Here is a 23,385-nt window from a genome sequence, read left to right as displayed (position 1 = left end):
TATGATACCATCACGTGCATAACTCGACCTATTACATAATCGGACTAAGAGTAATACCCAAGGGGGCACCAGCAAGGACAATTCGAGAACCTATTACTTTAGAACCTAACCCGGCATATAGTGAACGTAGAGCCTGAACTTAGGTTGAACCAAACCCGAACCTTAAGAATCCCGTGAGAAGAGTACACAAGGAAAAACTTTTTTTTTAGTAATTTATTTTCGTTTTTTGAATAAATGCTTGCGAACTAGATATCATGCGGTTAGGTTTATTTTTCGAACAAGCATGCGAATTAGATATCATGCAGTTAGGATTTCTTTTTGTGAATAACAAAGCATGGAGGTAGATATCATGTTGGGTAGGATCTGATAAAGCATGATTGGGTAGCCAGTATGTGGATAGGATTCTTTAACAAATTATTATCCCGACTTAATTGCTTTATGTTTACTAACTGATCTTTTGTTGTCTTTGCTTTATTTCTTTTCTGTTCTGCATTGCAATGTCCATTACATGGTGTTGATTTGGGATCGATGTCTATATAGAAGGCCAGTAATATGGAACGAACGGTTCAGAAAGAGGTTGAGGATAATGCAGATGTTCTGAGGTGGTCGGAACAGTCCCAATTGACCAATGGGGACAGCGTGATGCATGTATACGTGTCGGAGTTATTTGGTTACACTCACATCAACGTACGTCAGAATGATCTGAGTGAGCTAAGAGAGGTATGGGGAAGATGGGAAGCAGCCGATAAGGAGATATTTTATCAGTTGTATAGCGATATTCCTTATCTTCTGGATGTTCCTATTGACCGAAATCTGTTTAGAGCATTGGCGCAGTTTTGGAATCCGGCTTATAGCTGTTTTACATTTGGTAGAGTGGATCTAACACCAACAATAGAGGAGTATCAAGCATTGGTCTGTTATCCGAGGTCCCAGATAGATAGAATGTATACCAAGCTGCCAGTCACTCATTCGTTTAAGAAGAAATTACTATTGATGACCGGAATGAGTGAAGATTAGGTAGTCAGAAACATTAAGAATAAGGGAGACAATGAGTTCATCTCTTGGGCTACTCTGAAAGAAGTAATTGCTCATCACCCTGATAAGAGAAAAAAGGTTGACTTGTTTGCTTTAGGGATTTATAGGCTCGTTATTTTTCCAAAGGTGTTAGGATATGTAGACGTATCAGTCGTTGACTTGTTTGAAAGATTAGACAAGCGTGTGGATCCTGTTCCAGCTATTCTAGCTGAGACGTTCCGGTCTTTGAGTTCTTGTAGGCGCGAAGGAGAATGACGCTTTATAGGGTGTGCACCTTTGTTGCTAATGTGGATTCTGAGTCATTTCAAACATGTTGAAAGAGCACCAGGATGAGTGTTTCTAGATGTGTTTTCTCCTTTAAAGGATTTTCTTTCTAAAGAATGGCCTGGGGGCTTCACCGAAGAAAAATGGATGGTCATCTTCAAGGATATCAGAGACAATGATATTTTGTGACGAGCTTCGTGGAATGTCTCTTCGGCTATACTTTACCGATCTAGAAAGTGAGATTGGGTTCCTTTACCAGGTATATGGGGTTCTGTTGGGTATAAACCGCTACTAGTTTCCAGACAGTATGAGTCAAGGCAGTTCATTCCAGCCACATAGGACTTGGTAGGGTCAGATTTTGCATTCAAAGGAGATCAGTATAAGGGTAAAGTTAAAGGGGTTACTGAGGCCTGGAAGCAAACTCGTCGTGTGAATCTGTTCACTTATGATCTCGAGTTATCTCAAGAGTACGAGCAGTGGAGAAACGGTCGAGTAAATGACAACATCCCGATAGTGAATCCTGAAAATATTCAGCCGGTGGAGAAACTATTGAGAGTGGTGCCATCTCCATTAGAGTTAGCTAAGCGCGATTTCGAAGCAGAACAGAGACAATGGAGAATGACTTTGCAGAAGCTGGAAGATGAAGTGTATCAAAAGGGATTGGAGATTGACATTCAGAAGAGTAGAGCAGATCGAATTGAAAAAGTGGAGAAACAACTTCGGCTAAACTTTGAAGATTTTTGGTCAACTTATCAGAGAATGGTAAAAGCTCAGACAGGTTTTAGCTCGAGTAAGTCATCTGTCGAATGGAAGCAAGAAGTGGCAAGTCTCAAAAGAATAGCCGGAGAGAGTCAAGAAGAGCTCAAGCAAAGCAGACACCAAGTGAAGATTTTATCGAAAGAAAAAGATTCTTTAGAGCAGCGGTTACAAGAGAGTCAAGCCCATAATGAGAAGTTGAAGGGGAAGATTTCCAGTTTAGAGACTGTATTACGACGATACCGAAGCGGGGAAGGTAGCTCGAGCCAGAGGGAGGTTGAAAGTCTGAAAAAACAAGTGAGTGAGCTTGAAGCCATGGTTCAAGATTTTCAAAGGCAAACAAATGAGCTATCGATAGTTCCTTATGAGGAGGGTATACAGTGGCGCTTTCGATGGGAGCGAGCTCAGGCGAGAGTTAAGCAAAGAGATGACCTTATTGCTTGTTACTTAGGACACGCGCGGAGAATATCTCATTATTTGGTCATTCTATCTGAGGAAGCTGCTGATGTGACTGAAGAACTGGATCCCGAGGCTGAAGAAAACCAGAAGATCGTGGAGTTGCTAGCACATGTACAGCAAATAGGAGAGATGGTGCAGATTTATTTGTGATATGTTTCAACTTTGTAATTGAACGTCGTTCTAATATAAAGAATTATTCTAAGGAGTCGTTCCAGGATCAACACCCTGCATTTTGCATATGCATTTTTTAATACATTTAAATTTTTGCATCCCATTTTATTCATTCATAATCATATATTTCATATTGATTAATAAATATCAATGATAACAAAATGACTCTGTGACAGAGTAATACTGGAAAATCCCAAGCATACCTACAGAACCAGGAAGAAAGTTATGGAGAACAAACTTGCCCAAATTGAGAAGGCTCAGTTGGAGTTACAAGATAATATCAAGAAAATGCAAGAAGATATGATGAATGTCCAAAAGGAGATGTTTGCCAAGTTTGCGAGTATGTTGGAAGGAAGAAATCCAGAACATGGGAAAGGCCCTATGCCGGGAGCTGTAACTGAGGACTCACTTTATCCTCCAGGGTTAACCCCAGAACAATCTTAGAACATTCAAGTGACCCCTGTTCATGTCGGGAAAGTGCACATTAATCCAGTCAGTGATTCTGTTAGCGTACAGCCTGGATCTAGTTCATATCAGGAAGAACATCAATATCATCAAGTTTCAGACCTTGATGAAGAAGCCAAGAAGGACTAAAACAATCCGCTGGAAGAGAAATGGAAATAGTTAGAAAGAGAAGTCAGAGCCATGAAGGAAGATACCAGTGCCTATGGATTTGACGCAAAGGAATTAAATCTAGTTCCAGATTTGGTTTTGCCTCCAAAGTTCAAGGTTCCTGACTTTGAGAAGTTTGATGGTACCAGGTGTCCCTCTGCGCATATCATGATGTTTTGTAGGAAGATGAACGGATACATAAGGGACGATAAATTGTTGATACACTGCTTTCAGGAAAGCTTAACTGGCTCGACAATCCGGTGGTATAACCAGCTGAGTAGAGCTAATATTAAATCATGGAAAGACTTGGCTAAGTCCTTTCTTGAGCAATACAAACATGTAAAAGATGTTAGGCCCAACAGGATGATGTTGCAAGGAATGGAAAAGAAGTCTAATGAGAGTTTTAGACAATATGCTCAAAGATTGAGAGATGTAGCGGTGCAAGTCCATCCACCATTGGAAGAGGAGGAAACAAATATGCTTTTTGTCAATACCTTAAGGGCTCATTTTTTCTCGCACCTTATCGGTAATCCTTATCGAAGTTTTGCTGATGTAGTTACGGTGGGAGAAATGATTGAAATAGCGGTTAAGAGTGGAAAGCTCGAGGGAGGAAAGTCTAGTAAGAGGCCACTAACGAGGAAAAAGGAAAACGAAGTCAGTAATGTGAGGTAGTACGATTCTAATAACACCACTGTTTCCCGTCCTCAATGAGTAGGGTCATCAACACAAAATGACAATAGACAAGGGGCAAGGGATCAGAGGAGAGAGAGGCCTCAATTTGACCCCATCCCGATGACTTATAAGGAATTGTTTCAGATTTAGTATGATCGGTATATGGTTTCGCCGTATCACGTGACACCAATACAACCTTCTTTTCCCAAATGGTATGATGCTAGTGCTCAGTGTGAGTACCATGCGGGGAATCCCGGGTATTCCATTGAGAATTGTACTGCGTTTAAGAAGGTTGTCCAAGCTTTGAGAACGAGGAATATCATCAACTTTGGTGATAGTGAGCAGCCGAATATAGCTCAGAATCCGTTTCCAAGCCATGCAGGGGCAGGAGTTAACGCAATTACTGAAGAGAAAAGAAAGAGAATTGTAAGGAATGTTAGTGAGGTGGTATCACCCATGAGTTGGGTGTGGTGCCAGATGGTTAAGGTAGGATTACTGAAGCCCAGTTTGATGGTTGAACAGTTTAACAGTGGAGAGGTATGTCAGTATCATAACAGTGAAGGACACATTATTCAACAATGTCTTGACTTCCTATCTTTGGTACAAGACATGATGAACAGTAAAGAAATTGAGTTCTTTAAAGAGATTGTTGAAGAAGAGGAAGCGGAAGTTTGCGCTTCAGAAGGATCATCTAAAGGGGTTTACAATGCTAGTTGTCCCCTAATCATTACTCCCAAGAATCGATTGCCTGAAAAGGTAGCTCCAAAAGTAGTTATTACACCTCCATCTCTATTCTCATATCGGGATAATAAACAAGTGCCTTGGAGATATGATTGCCAGATGGGAGATGTAACAAAAGAGAATGAGGAAGTAGATGAGGTGGGACACTTTACCAGAAGTGGTAGGTCTTATTCTCTTAATCCACCTAAAGAGTCTGAGAAGAAGGTTGCGGTTGATAAGGGGAAAAAGGTTGATATTCAGATAGAAGAATATAAGCCCGTTATCAACGAACCTGTAACTGAGAGTGAAGCAATGGAATTTTTGAAGTTTCTTAAGCACAGTGAGTACAGTGTTGTTGAACAGTTACACAAGTTGCCTGCCCGTATTTCTGTTTTATCTTTACTTTTGAGTTCAGAGGCCCATAGGAATGCTCTGTTAAAGGTTTTGAACCAGGCTTTTGTTCCGAAAGAGTTTCTCATTGAAAAGTTGGACCGGTTAGTTTCCAATATACAAGCTGATAATTTTTTATATTTTTCTGAGGATGAGATCCCTTCTGGAATGATTGGTAGTCAGAAGGCTTTGCATATCACAGTTAAGTGTAAAGGGCATGTGTTGTCCCGGGTTTTGGTTGATAATGGTTCGGCTTTGAATGTGATGCCCTTAGTGACTCTAAAGAAGCTTCCATTAGATAATACGCTTATGAGAACCTGCCAAAGTGTGGTTCGAGCTTTCGATGGGACTAAAAGAGAAGTGTTGGGCAAGATTGATGTTCCTCTAACTATTGGTCCAGCAACTTATGAAGTTGAATTTCTCGTAATGGACATTATGCATACATACAATTGTTTGTTGGGAAGGCCTTGGATTCATCAGGCCGGTGCAGTTCCGTCTACATTGCACCAGAGACTGAAATTTGTGATTGATGGAAGGTTGATATGTATTCATGCTGAAGGGGACATTATTGCTTCTGTTTCTACTACTGCTCCGTGTATTGAAGTGGGTGAGCAAGCGGTCGAGTGTTCTTTCAGATCATTGGAGTTTGTCAATGCTACGTTTGTGGCTGAATGCATGAAGAAACTAAAGCCTAGATTATCAAATTGTACCAAAATGAGACTCAAGCTAACCCTTGGAAGATGAGAAAAAGTTGGGAAAGGGTTAGGAAGTCAATTACAAGGACCGATGAATCCAATATGCCCTGTTACTAAAAGAGATTAGTTTGGTTTGGGGTATCAGCCAACTCTGAGGGATAAGCTGAGGGGAATTAAGAAGGGTGAGGAAATCAGAAAGGCCATATTGGCTGGTGAAGACCTTAGTTGGGAACCCATGACCTTCCCGCCGTTGAGCAGCATTTTCATATCTGGAGGGTATATGTTTCAAGGGAATTCAAGGAATACTGAGGTGATGGTTGAGAATGCCTTGGGAGATTTAGGCATTAATGTTATAACTGATGGTGAGTTCGAGGAAATGAGAGCTATGGGCATTTATCCTGCACCACCGGGCTTCATGTTGAACAATTGGACCGCGGAAGAACTGCCTGTAGTTTACAAATCTTTTACAGAGTAATGCACTGGAACTTTCTCCCTATTGTTCATACCCTGGGGCAATAGGTGATTTTATGTAAAGGGTTAAGTTGTTTGTTTTTTTTGCTTTCAATAAAAGATGCATTCTGTTAGTTCTAAATTGCAAACATTCTCCCATGCATTTCATTCATTCATTCTTTGTTGTATAATGTATGTATTTATTTCTTTCTATTTATTTATATGGGAAAATATCCTCCCATATGTATATATATATTCTCTTTCATTATTTTTTCAGGAGCTCAGATATCAATAATATGAATGCTAATGACTCTGACCCAGAGATTGATTTCGAGAAGCCTATATGTCAAGGGGAAATCGAGGATTGTGATGATGATGAGGGATGTGAACTACCTTCTGAATTGCTGAAAATGGTGGAGAATGAAGATAAGCAGATTCTGCCTCATAAAGAGTCTACTGATATTTTGAATTTGGGGATAGATGATGATAAGAGAGAAGTAAAGATTGGTACCACTCTGTCAGTTGGAGGTCGACAAGATTTGATAGAATTGCTTCGAGAATACAAGGATGTGTTTGCTTGGTCATACGAAGATATGTCAGGTTTAGATACAGAACTGGTTGTTCACAAACTGCCAATAAAGCCTGAATATAAGCTGGTACAACAAAAACTTAGAAGAATGAGACCCAAGATGCTGCTCAAGATTAAAGAGGAAGTGAAGAAACAATTTGATGTCGGGTTTCTTAAAGTGGCTAAATATCCTGAGTGGGTGGCGAATATCATCCCAGTACCGAAGAATGATGGAAAAGTTCGAATGTGTGTCGACTACAAGGATCTCAACCGAGCTAGTCCAAAAGATAAATTTCTTTTGCCACATATAGACACGCTAGTGGATAATACTGCTGGAAATTCTTTGTTCTCTTTTATGGATGGTTTCTCTGGTTATAATCAAATTAAGATGAACCCTGAAGATATAAAAAAAACGATGTTCGTTACCATGTGGGGAACGTTTTGTTATAAAGTAATGCTGTTTGGATTGAAGAACGCAGGGACAACATATCAAAGAGCCATGGTGACATTATTTCACGACATGATGCATAAAGAAATAGAAGTTTATGTCAATGATATGATTGTCAAAGCTAAGACAGAGGAAGAACACATTGTGAATTTAAGAAAGCTCTTTAAAAGACTAAGAAGATGCCAGTTAAAACTCAATCCAAATAAATGTACTTTTGGGGTAACATCTGGGAAGCTGTTGGGATTCGTAGTAAGCTGTTGGGAGGTTAAATTATATAGCTCGGTTTATTTCACAGCTGACAGAAAAGTGTGATCCCATATTCTGCCTTCTTCGCAAGAATAACTCAGGGGAATGGAGTGAGGATTGTCGAAGAGCTTTTGAAGCAGTGAAAAGATATTTGTAGAGCACTCTAATCTTGGCGCCACCCATCTCAGGCAAACCATTGATTCTGTATTTGTCGGTTTATGAAAATTCAATGGGGGTGTGTGCTGGTGCAACGTGACCAAACTGAGAAGAAAGAAAGGGTTATCTATTATCTCAGCAAGAAGTTCACTGAATGTGAGACTAGATACTCACCCATTGAAAAGTTGTACTGCACTTTAGTATGGGCTACCCGAAGGCTTAGGCAATATATGTTGTATCATACTACTTGGCTTATATCTAAGCTTGATCCCTTGAAATATCTAATGGGTGTGCCTGCATTATCTGGAAGATTAGCTCGTTGGCAGATCCTATTGTCCGAATTTGACATCCAGTATGTAAACCAGACGACAATTAAAGGAAGTGCTATAGCGGAATTCATTGCAAGCAGGGCTTCGGAAGAATATGAGCCGTTGATCTTTGATTTCCCAGATGAGGATTTAATGTCTATTTCGGTAGAAGAAGCAGTGACATCCACTAGTAAATATTGGAAGTTGAACTTCGATGGTGCTTCAAATGCCATGGGACATGGAATCGGGGCAATTTTGGTCTCACCAGAGGGAGAACATTATCCTTTGACCAGTCGGCTTAATTTTGATTGTACAAACAATATGGCCGAGTATGAAGCTTGTGTTCTGGGTCTTAGAGCTGTCGTTGATCGCAAAATAAAAAATGCTTAAAGTGTATGGGGATTCAACTTTAGTAATTTACCAGCTCAAAGGAGAATGGGAGACAAAAGATCATAAGCTTGTAGAATATCGTAAGTTGGTTATGCAACTCGTTGAAGAATTTGAAGAAGTAACTTTCAATTACCTCCCCAGAGAAGAGAATCAAATGGCAGATGCCTTAGCCACACTGGCAGCAACATTTAAGATGAACGAGCATTCAAATATGATGCCCATTGAAATGAAGACTTATGAGTATCCAGCCCATTGTTTTAGTATTGAAGAGGAAGAATATGGAAACCCCTGGTATTATGACATCTTGCAATATATAAGGTATCAGAGTTATCCGGAACAGGCCACTGAGAATGATAAGAGAACCATTAGAAGAATGGCATCATGGTATGTGCTTGATGGTGAGACTCTATACAAGAAAAGTCTGGATCAGGTCTTGTTAAGATGTGTGGACGCGAAAGAAGCCAAATTGATTCTTGAAGAAGTGCATGAGGGAATATGTGGTACCCATGTTAATGTGCATGCTATGGCTAGGTAGATTATGAGATTTGGGTATTATTGGTCAATTATGGAAACAGACTGTATCAATTATGCCCGAAAATGTCACAAATGTCAGATTTATGGAGATAAGATACATACTCCTCCTCACCCGTTGCATGTAATGACAGCTCCGTGGCCATTCTCAATGTGGGGCATGGAAGTTATTGGACAAATTTCGCCCAAAGCTTTAAATGGTCATCGCTTCATCCTGGTAGCCATAGATTACTTCACCAAGTGGGTAGAAGCAGCTTCTTATGCAAATGTTACCCAGTCTACAATATGTAAATTCTTAAAAAAGGAGATCATTTGTAGATATGGTTTGCCAGAGAGGATTATCTCCGATAATGCGTTGAATTTAAACAATAAGATGATGGATTCGGTCTGTAAACAGTTCAAAATAAAGCATCATAATTCCACCACTTATCGCCCGAAGATGAATGGGGCAGTAGAGGCGGCTAATAAGAACATCAAAAGGCTCATAGAGAAGATGGCTGAGACCTATAAGGATTGGCATGAGAAGTTGTCATTTGCTCTGTTTGCCTATCAAACTTCTGTACGGACGTCAACTGGGGCAACTCCATTTTCTCTGGTATATGGGATGGAAGTTGTCTTACCTATTGAGGTGGAAATTCCCTCACTTCTAATTTTGTCAGAGGTGAAGATCAATGAGGCAGAATGGGTACAGGCTAGGTATGACCAATTGAATCTGATTGAGGAAAAGAGATTGAAAGTTATTTTTAATGGTCAGATGTACCAAAAATGTATGATACAAGCACATGGTAAGAAAGTTCGCCTTCGAGAATTCCATGAGGGAGATTTGGTGTTTAAAAGGATTTTACCTGTTCAAAAGGATTTCCGAGGAAACTGGATGCCCAACTGGGAAGGACCGTATGTTGTCAAGAAAGCCTTTTCTGGGGGAGCTCTAGTCTTAACCGAAATGGACGGATCGGAATTACCCTATCCAATGAATTCCGACGCTATTAAAAAATATTTCTCTTGAAAAAGAAATAAAAAAAAAGAAAAAAATGAAAATGATGAAAAAAAGAGAGAGAAAAATAGAGAAGAAAAAAAATGAAAAAATGAAAAAAGAAAAATAAATAAAAGGGGGTTCAAGATGAAAATCCGCAAAGGGCGTCTTGAAACCAAATTAGGTCTCAAGTTGAAAACCCGCAAAGGGCGACTTGAGTTTAGTTTGAAATTCAGAATTCGTGCATGGTGAAGGTTCTGAATTGATTTTGGATGTGGAAAGAGCTTCTGATATGGGTAGTAACAATGTCAGTTGTCGATCAGGATTGAGACTAAGGATTAATGAGTCTCGATTGAAACAACCAGGAGAGAAATTGAATGCACATGAGATTCAATACTGGTTTAGGGTACCCAATGATGGGAGATTTTGGAGTTTAGAAGTAGCTTCACACTCTTAAGCATCATCACAATGTTGGAGATCCTTTCGACAGAAGCTATTCTCGAGACATTCTAACGGCGTGTCAATTCAAAAGCATTTGCATTATTGATATTTGAAGACACCTACTCTTTTGTTCTTTTACTTTTTCCAGTTAAAAGTTTGCCATGTAGTTACCTAAAAATTCTCTGCATTTATATAAACAAAGAGATGTCTTTTATTGTTAGTTTCCCTTTTGTAAGCATCTTATTTTGAAAGGCTAAAACATATAGCTTAACTTGAAGTACATGAGATCATTTTGTATTATTGTGCAAAAGGTTTTGGAAAATGCAGGTATTCTGAAGTTGACAATGGTTTAAACATGTAAACTTGTGTGGTTACGGGAAACTAAGATCTTGAAATTCATAGAAAATCCCAGCCATGATAGGAAGACAAAGAGATTGTCATTGATTAAGAAGTTGGTCATGGGTACTGGCGGGTTTCAAAAAAGAAATGAGTCAAGGTCCTGTTAAGCCGAGAGATATGGAATTGAGATTGTTAGCTGGGGTGAACTGGTCAAATATTCTGTGCCCAAGATGAAACCGAGTTCCATCGAGATCAAAAGGAGAGGGAGTTCCTTCGAAGAAGAAAACGCATTAAATTGCATAACTGCATACATTTTAGACATGAATAGGATCATGACATTCATAATTGCATGATGACTTAAATATCTACAGGTTTCACAGGGATAGTTGAAGATTGAAGATATTGAAGCATCGAGATGAAGATAACTGGTTTTGAGATCTTGACAAGAATGATGTTTATACGAAAACTGAGCCAAAGCAGATTCACATATCCAATGGCTTCCGGACAAGTTTTCATGATGGAGATGGATTTTTAGAAATTTTCTCAAATTCTAAATTTTTTAATATAATATTTTTCAAGCATATGTTCATGATTGATAATGCTTGATTTTAAGGTTTGACCTTCAAAACAAGTCAATCTTAAGCCTTCACGAAAGAGTAGTGAAGCAAATCATCTATAAGACTTCACAGAAGAGTAGTGAAGCAAGCTCATTTTATGAAGATCGAGTCCTATACTCTCTGAAAGAATAGGGAGCGGACACGTTTGTTGAAGATCGAGTCTTATACTCTCTGAAGGAATAGGGAGCAGACACGTTTGTTGAAGATCGAGTTCTATACTCCCTGAACGAATAGAGAGCAGACCTGTTTTATGAAGATTGATTGAGTTCTATACTCTCTGAAGGAATAGAGAGCGGACCCGTTTGTTAAGATTGTTCGAGTCATATACTCTTTGAAGGAATAGAGAGCGGACTCGTTTTATGAAGATTGTTCGAGTTCTATACTCCCTGAACGGATAGGGAGCAGACATGTTTATTGAAGATTGTTCGAGTCTTATACTCCCTGAATGAATAGGGAGCAGACACGTTTGCCGAAGATTGTTCGAGTCTTATACTCCCTGAAAGAATAGGGAGTGGACCCGTCATTTGAAGATTTTTCAAGTCTCGCTTATCCAGGAATAACAGAGAGGCGGATTAATCTTTTGAAGTTGTAATGGTCGGACAAACTTGATCATCTATTGATATTTGCTCTATTCTTGTTGCACGATAATAAGCAAAGAGGGGCAGCTGTAGATGCTCGTTTTGTCCGAGCTTATAGCATATTAGACAAGTCGAATCGAGCCCAGTATGATATTTAACCCAACCCGTGCTCAGTTGGATTAAGTCACTAAGACAAACAGTTTTGAGTATAAAAAGAGAGGGAACAATTTGTAGAGAGTGGGGGGGTTTTTAATTTCTGATTAACCACTGGAAAAAGGGACCACTAAAAAAGACAATCAACCAAATAGAAAAAAAAACTATCAACGGAGAGCAACACAGAGGAATCAGAGACTATTTTTGGAGGGGAATCATTGTTCCAACGTTTGTTTTACTGAAACTATCGCAAAATTAACCATTATAACAGCAGTCTCACTGACCATTGTATAAAAAACCGAGGAGGCAATAAAAGCAGAGGATTTTTCCTAGCATCCAGATACAATTCTTACAAGGTTTTTTTTCCTTCGTTCTTATTTACCGTAGTAGTTTATGCATTTATTTATTTATTTATTTCGTTTTTAAAACAATGTATAGAAATAACCAAGCATAGATTGAAAGCAAGATATCGTTTTTTTATTTCTAATTCCCCTAATCGAAAAACCAAAGAAACAAAAATATTTAAAATCAAGAAAATAAGAAAGAAAAAAGATGGAACCTTTTCTTAGATCTTTTTAGTTTCGAAGTAACGAAATAAAAGTGAGAGAGGTTGGATTTGCCTTCGGGTATGCGTGTAGTCGAGGTAAATGAGTCGTCGAGGTTGTAACGTTGTCAGAATCGGGGTTAGAATATTGAGAATCTTTCGTATAACCTGCGTATGATTCAAAATGTAGTCTTTAGATTATAAAAAGGAATATTTCAAGATAGAAAAAAATAAAAAGATTGGGTCTGTTACCTAACTGGTTCGGGTTTATTGTCGAAGTACAGAGGTCGGTAATGGTTGGGTCCCTTCGTCGGAGTTGTAGAGTAGTCGCAGTTGAGATAATTCCATATTCGAACTTCAACTTAGTTTCGGTTTTTAGGCTTTGGGTTTGTAATTAAGAAGAGGAGAGTTTGTTTGAGCCTAGGCGATGATGGAACTCGGGCGAAGGTTGGACATTGAGGCTCTCGGCAGCCATGTGAGCACGAGAGAGAGAGAGAGTGGAATGGTGAAGGAAATGGCTGTCGTGTTTAGTTTAGGTGTATTTAGCTTAGGTTTAAGTTTTAGTTAGGTTTTATATTAAATGTTTAAGGTTAATTTGTTTAAGGTCCCTGAAAGTTCATTAAGTTTTTATGCTTTAGTCACTGTTACCATGTTTTTTTATTATATTTCAGCTTTTTAGTGTATTGAATAAGTAGTTTTGCCGTTTTTTGTATATTGATTACTTACTTAGGCTCCTCTTTGAAAATAATTAAGTTTTAGTCCTCTCAGATTTGCAATGAATGTGCATTTAGGTCATTGGCTTATTTCGAATTTTGAATGCTTAATTCTGTATATATTTAAATTTAGTCATTATTTTAATATGTATACACTTTTTAAAATTTATAGTTCGGCATGTTATGATTTTGTTTTTATATTTAGGTCACATGTGTACATAATATGTTAATATGCATAATTTTTAATTTTTAATTAAAATATATGTATATAATTTTTTGTATGTCACGTTGTATAATATTTTTAATTTTATTTAATTAATTTTGACATGACATTTTTTTGCACAATTTGTATGATACCCTCACGTGCATACTCAATCTATTACATAATCGGACTAAGAGTAATACCCTTTTAATTTAAAATTGTCTTGAGTGGCCTGTCTTAACTGATTAGAGGGCTGTTATGACCATTTTAAGTTAAAAGTGTATCCCGAAAGTGAAACCAAAAATTGATTCGTCACCTAAAATTTGGGAACGAAAGAAAAGGAAATGTTCGTTTATTTAAATTTATCGAAAAATGTTGTTATAGCTTTTAAGATATGGTTTCGATATTTGTAAATAATCGAACATTCTTTATCTTTCTAAAACGACTTGGTAATTTTAATTTAATTTATTTGAGTGCTTTTGAATGTTTTTAAATTTACATCTTTTTTTATGGGATCAAAAATCAAATTAAATTCGAATTTGTAAAGTTCATTGCAAAGACATTAATTAATCGACTAGGTACCGTTTTAGGGCGTTGTGGGGGTACTAATCCTTCCCTGCACTTAACCGACTCCCGAACTCGGATTTTGGTAACGCAGACATTAATTTGTTGTTTTAATTAAAATTAATTTTTATTTAAAATAACAAACATTTTTTGAGTGCCCAATCACACCCTAATCAAAGATTGGTGGTGACTCTTTGAACCGTATTTTTTTCGATCGTAAAGAAAATCCTAAATTTTTTCGAAACGAAAGGTTTTTAAATCGTATTTGTTTTTAAATTAAATCAATTGAAAGATGTAAATTAAAAATTAATGTGGTTTTCAAAATCTCACTTTTTCACTTTGTTTAAGAAAAAATCGTTTCGACAATGGTGTATGCTGAAAATTAGATGCAATAGAAAGGATACAAACTAAAATCAGGAAAGTCAGCCAATGGTGACTGGTCAGAGCCTGCTACGAGAAATTCAAAATATTAAGACAAGAATTGCGAATTCAACTCACCACCAATGACCAGGAGAAAACAATCCGGCAATGATTTAAACAATTAAGGTAAAAATAATATAAAGATTCACAATCTAAAGACAAGCATTATAATCACTTCACTTATACCTTTCTTTGGATTACATCAGACATCTTCACACCAAATTTCGAGGACCCACTTCTATTAACCAGTTTACTGTCCCAATTCTCTCCGGAGGGTTCACCAGCATTTTCTGAAGTAGCAGCCATGTTCACTCTACCAGATTTAGGTGATGCATGCAACCTAGATGTATTAGCTATTTTTCTTGAAGGTAAGTTCCTCTTAGTTTTAGAAGATGAATCATCTGGATCATGCCTGAAAACACTACGCTCACGAGTTGGTTTTGTTTCAGTGTCAATCCTTAAGTGTGATTGGTACTTTTGGTCCAGCTGTGAAGGCAACAAAGTTGATTCTCCATGTTGGAGATGAGGCAATTCAGTGACAGATTTATCCTCTGCCCTTTTCGCAGTATGACGAGGTCGAACCCGGATACTACGCTTCCGTTTTATATTGGGTTGGACAACTTGTTCATCTTCACCTTCCTCCCGGTCATGAATCCAGCTTTCAGATTGCTGGTGAATCATGTGAGAATATCCAGATATCGCAATTTCACCTTCCTCAAGTTCATCATGCTGCTAAAATTAACATAACGTGAGAAAATAGAAGAAATCAACAAATGCCATAATAACGTATTATTATAGGAAAAGAGGCACACCAGCCTTCTTGCAACAGACTTGGCCTGGCATCTAATGCAGAGAGAGATCCAAATTTCTGAGGAGAAACAGGAGACATCATCTGTTGTGGTCTTCGACTGACTAATGATGACCGTAAAGAGCCACCTTCTTCAAGTATGTGATTGTTTCTAATGTGTTCTGAAGTCTGGTCACACTCGTAACCATTATCACCAAGTGGGCAATCTTCTTCTGACCGGTCCTTTTTTACAGGTGGTGCACCAACAGCACCACCAAATTCATCATCTTCAAATTCTCCAATTTCTCCCTCATCATTCGCAGAATAACCATTTCCCTTATCAGAACTTGCCTCAGAGTGTCCCCCATTATCGTCATCCATTTCCTTGTAGTTCAGACAATTTTTTTCCATTGGGTCGCCCCCTTTTTCTCTCCGTCTCCATTTCATTTGAGACACCAACAACACCAGCAGTAAACAAAATGTTCTTTGATAGCTTTTTAGATAAAGTAGCTACAGTAGCATTCATTTCTCTGCTATTAGCACGAAGCCACTTAGGTACCTGTTCGTGGCAAGTCATTTCCTCTATCCAATCCAGTTCTTCATCCATTTGATCAAACAAATCAACTTCTCCTTCACTTCTTGCTATCATGCGATTTACCTGGTGCAATGAAGGAGCATCATGGACAGTTTCTTGATACCTCTCCTCATCATGCAATAATGTTTCTAAAGTCATGCGTCGCTCTTCGTGTGTCGTTCTCTGGTCAAAACGCCCAGCATTGATTACCTCATCAGCCATGTCAATTTTATACTGCTGAATATTATTCCTTATGAGGCTCTCAATAGATCCCATATATCTATCTTTACCTGAAAAATTGTCCTCAAAATCAACTGTTTCTCGACTCCTTAGTTCATCCTCCTTTTGCTAACTAGAGATTTTGTCTACAACTGCTTCCATGTAAATGACTTTGACTTCCCTTGTTTGTCCAATTCGGTGGGCCCTAGAAACTGCCTGTTCCTCATTTTTAGGATTTGGATCAGGATCATATATAACAACAGTGTCGGCAGATTGAAGATTTAGACCACGGCCAGCTGCACGAATACTTGGTAAGAATATAAAGCATTCAGAGTCGGGGCTATTGAAGTCAACAATAGCTGATTCACGATCTTCCAAGCTAGTCGTTCCATCAATACGTCTATAGACAAGCCTCCTCCACTGCAAGTATTCCTCCAAGATATCCAGAAGCTTTGTCATGGTACTAAAGAGTAACACACGATGCCCGGTTCTCTGCAGTTTTATTAGGATCCTGTCTAGTATCCACAGTTTCCCACAAGATTTTATAAGGAAATCTTTGGATAAGTCATTGTAAAACGGGTAATTACGCAAAGGATGATTGCAAGTCTTTCGAAACTCCATGCAACGGTTATTTAAAATTTTATACACCCTAGCCTGGTATAGTGAATTTTTTTGAACCCTGAGCTTCTCACCTTCAGGATCAACTCGAAGAGTCCCAGTTGACTTTATCCAATCATAAATGGCACTCTGAATAGCTGACATTCTACATTTTAAAACTATTGAGACTTGCAATTCGGCAATGAAATAAAATCATTAGAAGAAGCAGTATGATAGTGATTATTCAAATACGACCGCAATAACATCATACCTTTGGAGGAAGGGAACCTTCCACGTCTTCAACACGGCGTCTAAGCATAAAAGGCTCTAGAATTTGATGAAGTCGGTGGATGATGATAACCTTTTTCTCCGTCTCAAGCCAATCATCCTCTGCATTATGCATAGTGCCATCCTTTTGAAATGGTTGTGAAAACCAATCATGAAATGCCTTGCGATTATCAAACACTTCAGGAAGCAGAAGATTTAACAGTGACCAGAGTTCTTTCAAGTCATTCTGTTGCATAAATGAAACTCATTATTCAGCTTGTAAAATATATAAAATAATCGAAAAACACGTGTGACACAAATATATATACATTTTTTATATACACACGCATATACATAAGAAAGTGAGGCGGTAAACAAGGGCAAATAGATTTATTACTTCAATGCCTCAAATAACCCAAACTAAGGTACAAAGTAAAGTGTTAAAAAACAGGTTAACTAAACAAGCCAGAGGGTAAGATATAAACTAAACAATGGGGAGGAGTCCTGTTAATTTTTACCAGATAAAAGATTGAAAGGAAAGAACATCAGAATTTCAACAATGACTAAACAACATTTGAAGACATAAATGAACAGGTAAAAATTTAGTGACGAACAGGTGTTCTGATGTTTAGTGACGAAGCTAAGTCCTTTTTTTTTCCAGAGTGAGCTCCATAATTGGCTGCCATCTGTGTCATGCATCTATTATGTTGGAGGAAAAGACCAACGATCAAAATATTATTTTCTCAAGTAAGAATTATAAGTTTCTGTGTTTAGTTGTTCTTTCAAGTGTCCAAATTTGTTGAACTTTCACTTGGTTTGCTTGTTTCATTGGAGGTTCTGGCAATGAAGTTTAATGTCCTTGTCACAACTTATGAATTCATCATGTATGATCGGTCAAAACTTTCTAAAATTGATTGGAAGTACATCATAATTGATGAAGCACAGCTGATGAAAGACAGGGAATCTGTTTTAGCTCGTGATCTTGATAGATACTGCTGCCAGAGGCGGTTACTTCTTACTGGGACACCATTACAGGTCTGTTGAGGACGCTCTCTGATATGTTCAGAAATTGAAAATTGTTCACACATATAAGCATTCGGAAAGATTTGGAAAACATTTTTGCTTTACTGACATGACTGGCATCTGACCACTTGTTTGTTGACCAACCTTACTACATACGCGTAGTCACACATGGACACACCTGTTCATTTAGGGGTAGGCTAGTCTCTTAACTTTAGGAATCATAAGTTCCAAATACTAGGTTTGCATCATCGCTTTTCTCATTGGTTCGTCACTAAATCTCTATTTGAAGGATGAATGAAGAGCTTCAAATCATAAGCTCTTCATTCATCCTTCAAATAGAGATTTAGTGACGAACCAATGAGAAAAGCGATGATGCAAACCTAGTATTTGGAACTTATGATTCCTAAAGTTAAGAGACTAGCCTACCCCTAAATGAACAGGTGTGTCCATGTGTGACTACGCGTATGTAGTAAGGTTGGTCAACAAACAAGTGGTCAGATGCCAGTCATGTCAGTAAAGCAAAAATGTTTTCCAAATCTTTCCGAATGCTTATATGTGTGAACAATTTTCAATTTCTGAACATATCAGAGAGCGTCCTCAACAGACCTGTAATGGTGTCCCAGTAAGAAGTAACCGCCTCTGGCAGCAGTATCTATCAAGATCACGAGCTAAAACAGATTCCCTGTCTTTCATCAGCTGTGCTTCATCAATTATGATGTACTTCCAATCAATTTTAGAAAGTTTTGACCGATCATACATGATGAATTCATAAGTTGTGACAAGGACATTAAACTTCATTGCCAGAACCTCCAATGAAACAAGCAAACCAAGTGAAAGTTCAACAAATTTGGACACTTGAAAGAACAACTAAACACAGAAACTTATAATTCTTACTTGAGAAAATAATATTTTGATCGTTGGTCTTTTCCTCCAACATAATAGATGCATGACACAGATGGCAGCCAATTATGGAGCTCACTCTGGAAAAAAAAAGGACTTAGCTTCGTTCAATAATATTGGGAAAATGTTAAAGCTATTAACATAAAGCAAAAATAATACCAACCTTCCAATTTACCAGAACAGCATTAGGAACAATTATAAGATGTGGACCATAATTTCCTTTGAATTCCATCAAATAAGCAATCAATGCCATAACCTGAAGAATAAGGTATCACCTAAAATGTAAATGCAACCCTACTGTAACATATAACTATGTACCAAAACAATAAATGCTGCTCGGATTAATCCTAACACAGTCTAACACCCAGATAACAATATGGAACTGCAGTGTTACAACTTACAACTAGATTTTTTTTTTTAAATATAAATACCTAAACAGTCTTCCCAAGACCCATCTCATCTGCCAAGATACCATTTAGTTTATTATTATACAAAGAAAGCATCCATTGCAATCCAACCTACAAAATAAAATACACAGACAATATGAAAATTTTAACTGCCTAGAGTATATAGTTGGAAACTAAAAGGAATAAAAACCAACAAAAAGGAGGGAATCCCAAGATTTTAAAATTAGCAACCTACAAGCTGATAGATGCGCAATGTTCCAGCTCATAACATTGATGGTTGTCTTATGACTCTTTCATTTACCGCATGAGCAAGATTATAGTACCTGAACATGATAAATGAAAAGTAACTAAAACTGCCAGAAATTTGGCGGCCTTAGAGAAAAAAAGGTCCTTAGTATTAAAAAATGCTAAATCGAAATACACAATAAGAAATGATGCTAAATCGAAATACACAATATGAAATGATAGTTATCGAGCAAAAGAACACGAGAAAAGTTACTGCATAGGCCCTATTTAACTGTCTCAGAATATAAATCCCATCCCACTCATGCTTTATGACTGATGCACCCTTTTGAATCATCAATAAGTCATGAAAAGACCTATAATCAAATTAAAAACATAACTTACTTGCTAACAGATAAACCATCCTTGGGTGCATTCATCTCCGTAAACCGGTTTCTTATCATTACTTCCTCTCCAGCACGAGCTGCTGCAACCCTAACTTCTTCTTCTGATAGACCCTTTTGTCAAGAAGTAGAAAATAAGTAACATGGAATCTACTAAAACATACAGCGATGGAAGGATATGTAATAGTTTTTTAGCTCATAACTGGGTCCAAAATTTTTAGAGCTGAGAAGGGGGAAAAACTTCAAAGATGACCAGAGTGCGTACAGGAGAAGAAAAGCCCAAGAAATCCTACCTGCAACCGTGCAGAAACTGCAGCAGCATTTGCTGCCTCCTGCAATTCCTGCTGATTCTTGGTTGCGGTTATCTTACTTCCCAATTTATGAAGATACTCCTCAGTCCGTGTCAGGAATGATGAAAGAACTTCACATCTCTCAGCAGCATCACCAGTCATATTTGTCTGCTGCTCTATCAACATCTCTCTGTACCTTTCGACATCATTATTCTTTAAAGCCTCCATCCTTTTATTCCTGTCATCATCTTTCCTCTTAGAAAACTCCCGTAACATTTTCTCATGGTACTTGGCCACTCCCCTGTTACAAGCAGTTCGTGCATCACGAATGGCCCAGTGAGCCTCCAAGAGCTTCTTACGCCACTGAAAGATGGATTTCAATTGCTTCTCTCTCAGGGCCTTCTGAGTGGCTTGTACTTGTCTGGTCAACTCCATATGCTGACGCTCACACAGGCAGACAAATTTCCTGTATGGCCTGTCAGGCATCGCCATTATCTCTTGTTGCTGCTGGTCAACTTCATCTCTTAAACGTGCCTGCAGATCTATAAGTTGGATCTTTTTTTCTTCAATTTGCAGTCGCAGAACAAGATCCGGCCTAATCCTTTTCCTTTCCAAATTTACAGCTAGTAAGCCACCAATTTTCCTTAAATTTTCTGATCGTTTCTTGCTAAGGACTTCAATGCCTTCCTCAAAGAGAAGATCTTTGACATCATATGCCACAGTCAGATTATTGTTGCCCTTAGACATAGCTGAGCCGTATGAGTCATGTTTCCTAGTGAAGAAGGGAAAATCAAATAGTGGTCCATGATACATTCTGGCAGAGCCAAGATCTTTAGGCTGGGGAGCAGAGTTTAATTGTACAGGTTTCTTAGTTTGCCCTCCGTCAGATGCAGCAACTTCTGGTACAACAGCCTTTCCTCTCTCCGCACTAAAATCACTTGTAACAGGAGTTTTTAGAAGACCACGTTCTACTTCTAGGTCTGACTTTGCAGAAAAGACAGAACTTTGCTGCTCTTGTTTTCCAGGAGGTAAAGTAGATGAAAACTCCTTGGCAGTGGCTGACACACCTTGCATAGGAGCTATTGATGCCGCTTCTTTATCATCTCCAGCATAAGCTTCCTCTTTAGTAACATTCAGTCCATTCGTAGAAGACCCGGTGTGCAAAACTTTCTCCTTAAACTCCCCATGATTCACTTGATCTTCTATACTCTTTCCGCCATTTCTGTCCAGAATATGTCCACCTAGAGGAAATTGGAGATGCTGCAGCTCAAGTGGTGGGGGAACAATGGATCGAAGAAGTTCCAGTGGAAGTGTACCTTCTCCTTTCTGTCAAATAACCACAAAAATTAGAATATTCCATACGATAATTTTTTTTAGTGAACTCCATGCAAGCAATTTGTAGAAAAGGAAAATATAAAAAGCTGTTTAGTACACCTTAAGGCGCCTAAATGCTAGTATTTGTGCTTTGAGAACATAAAGTTGTTGTTTAGTGAAACCAAAATGTTGCTGCGGGATCTTGGTTGCTGCTCCCCCTAATGATGGTGACTTGTTAACTGATCCTCCATCTTTATTAGTAGTAGTAGGCAGCGGAGAAGATCGTTTTAACTGTTTGACATGCGGTATTTGTGGTGTTTCAGTGCCACCTAATGAATTTTTTGCCGGAAAAGATGGATCGGCACTCTGGCTAATATTTGCTGATGATTGTGGAGGACGCATAAGAGGCATCCCATTTCCATACAAAACTGTTTGCCTGGGAGACACTTGATTATCATGGCCATGAATAGCTAACCGTTGCATTGCAATGTTGTTAGCATTGTTAGCCACCCCAGAGCTGGAAGTTGAGCCAAAAGGGCTACATATACTTCTCTGCCTGGTTTTTGAAGGGCCAGAATGGGCAGATAAATCATTGGATGAATTACCCCGGGGAGAACTCTCGCTTAGAACTGATGGAGAAGAGACCTGCAGATTGGATACATGCATAGGTGATGAATGAGAAGCCATGTTGCTTTCATTTTCTATTTGCTGGGCAGCCATCTTAGACTGCATGAGTGGAATGAGCTGCGCCATCAAGTTGGCATTTGCAGGCTGCGACAGATCAATATTATGCTCAAGTTCCCATGCATGCAGCTGTGCAGCCATAACAAGTTGATTGTTTCCCGTGTTTTGAACAGTTTGCTGAGCTTGTTGGGCCTGCATTGCCCTTAAAACATTTACAGACATTGATTTTCCACTAACCGAAGCCTGGGCCTGGGCCTTGAGCTCATTTCGGTGCTCAGCAGCTGACTCCGGTCCTTGCTCCATCTGCTTTTCAACATGACCAAGCTGCTCAGATGTGATCTTAGAGGATGACTCCTGAGCCTGCTTAGCTACCTGCATGGAAATAAGTTCCTGCATTTTTGAGTTTCCAATTTGCGTGTCTTGATCCTTAGTAGATGCAGAGCCCAACATTGCTGTCTTAGTTTGCTGCTGCACTAAAAGCGTCTTTTGTTGCTAAGCAGCCTGAACAGGATTCAGCATTTTTTGCTCAACAACTTGACTCCTATGTTTGTTGTCCTGGGCAGAAGGATGTTGTTGAGCCAGATCAAAAAACTTCCTTGATTGTTGGGGCAGTTGCATGGAGCCTGACGGTGACGGAAAATTGCTTCTACCTATCATACCTTGAAGACCACTGGCTTGATATGCTAGGATGGCATCATTTCCTTCAGGTTTTCTAAATAGTTGTTGCTGTAATAACTGCAAGAACAGATATCAATGCAAAAAGTTGAAGCATGAACTTCTCAGATAAGTGCAGAATCTTTAACTAGAACCCAAACACATTGATGACTCAAATGACAGGAGTTGAACAGCAATCAAGGCATCATGTATCACTCTATGTATTTCAAAAGTAAGCTTTGAATCCTATGCCAGGATACCAAAGTCGTAGTGGTAAGAATATTATGGAATGTGGAGCCCACTAAACAATTTCAGCTTAAAAAAGAGTGATGGGACAAACTAACTAGGCTTTAATTAGGGTAAGACATCCTTAAAAGACTAAAGAAGTAGAGAAGAAAGAATAATAGTAAGTAGTCCGGTAGGTTAGCTGTAATGACTAGGACATCTAGGAGTTAAGGTCATGGACACTTAATTTACTTCTATGCAAACCAGAAAGGAAATCAATGGAATGGCATAAAATTCAGGTTTAGGATTGCTAATTTACAGGCAAATGATTAACAAAGCAGTAAAGCGAGCAACAAAAAGAGAGGAAATACTCCTATACCTACATGACCAGCGAACAAGCCAT

General features: G+C 38.5%; 2 pseudogenes; one reads left to right on the top strand and one right to left on the bottom strand.

The window, feature by feature from the left end:
• Nucleotides 1–4,394, top strand: part of LOC120132968 — a 14,391-nt pseudogene extending 9,997 nt beyond the window's left edge.
• Nucleotides 1–23,385, bottom strand: part of LOC120132967 — a 26,524-nt pseudogene extending 3,139 nt beyond the window's left edge.

Source organism: Hibiscus syriacus, unplaced genomic scaffold (genome assembly GCF_006381635.1).
Source record: "Hibiscus syriacus cultivar Baekdansim isolate YM2019G1 unplaced genomic scaffold, ASM638163v2 tig00110570_pilon, whole genome shotgun sequence".
Lineage (NCBI taxonomy): Eukaryota > Viridiplantae > Streptophyta > Magnoliopsida > Malvales > Malvaceae > Hibiscus > Hibiscus syriacus.
The sequence above is the reverse complement of the archived record's forward strand: the minus strand, read 5'-3'. Positions and strand labels throughout refer to the sequence as shown.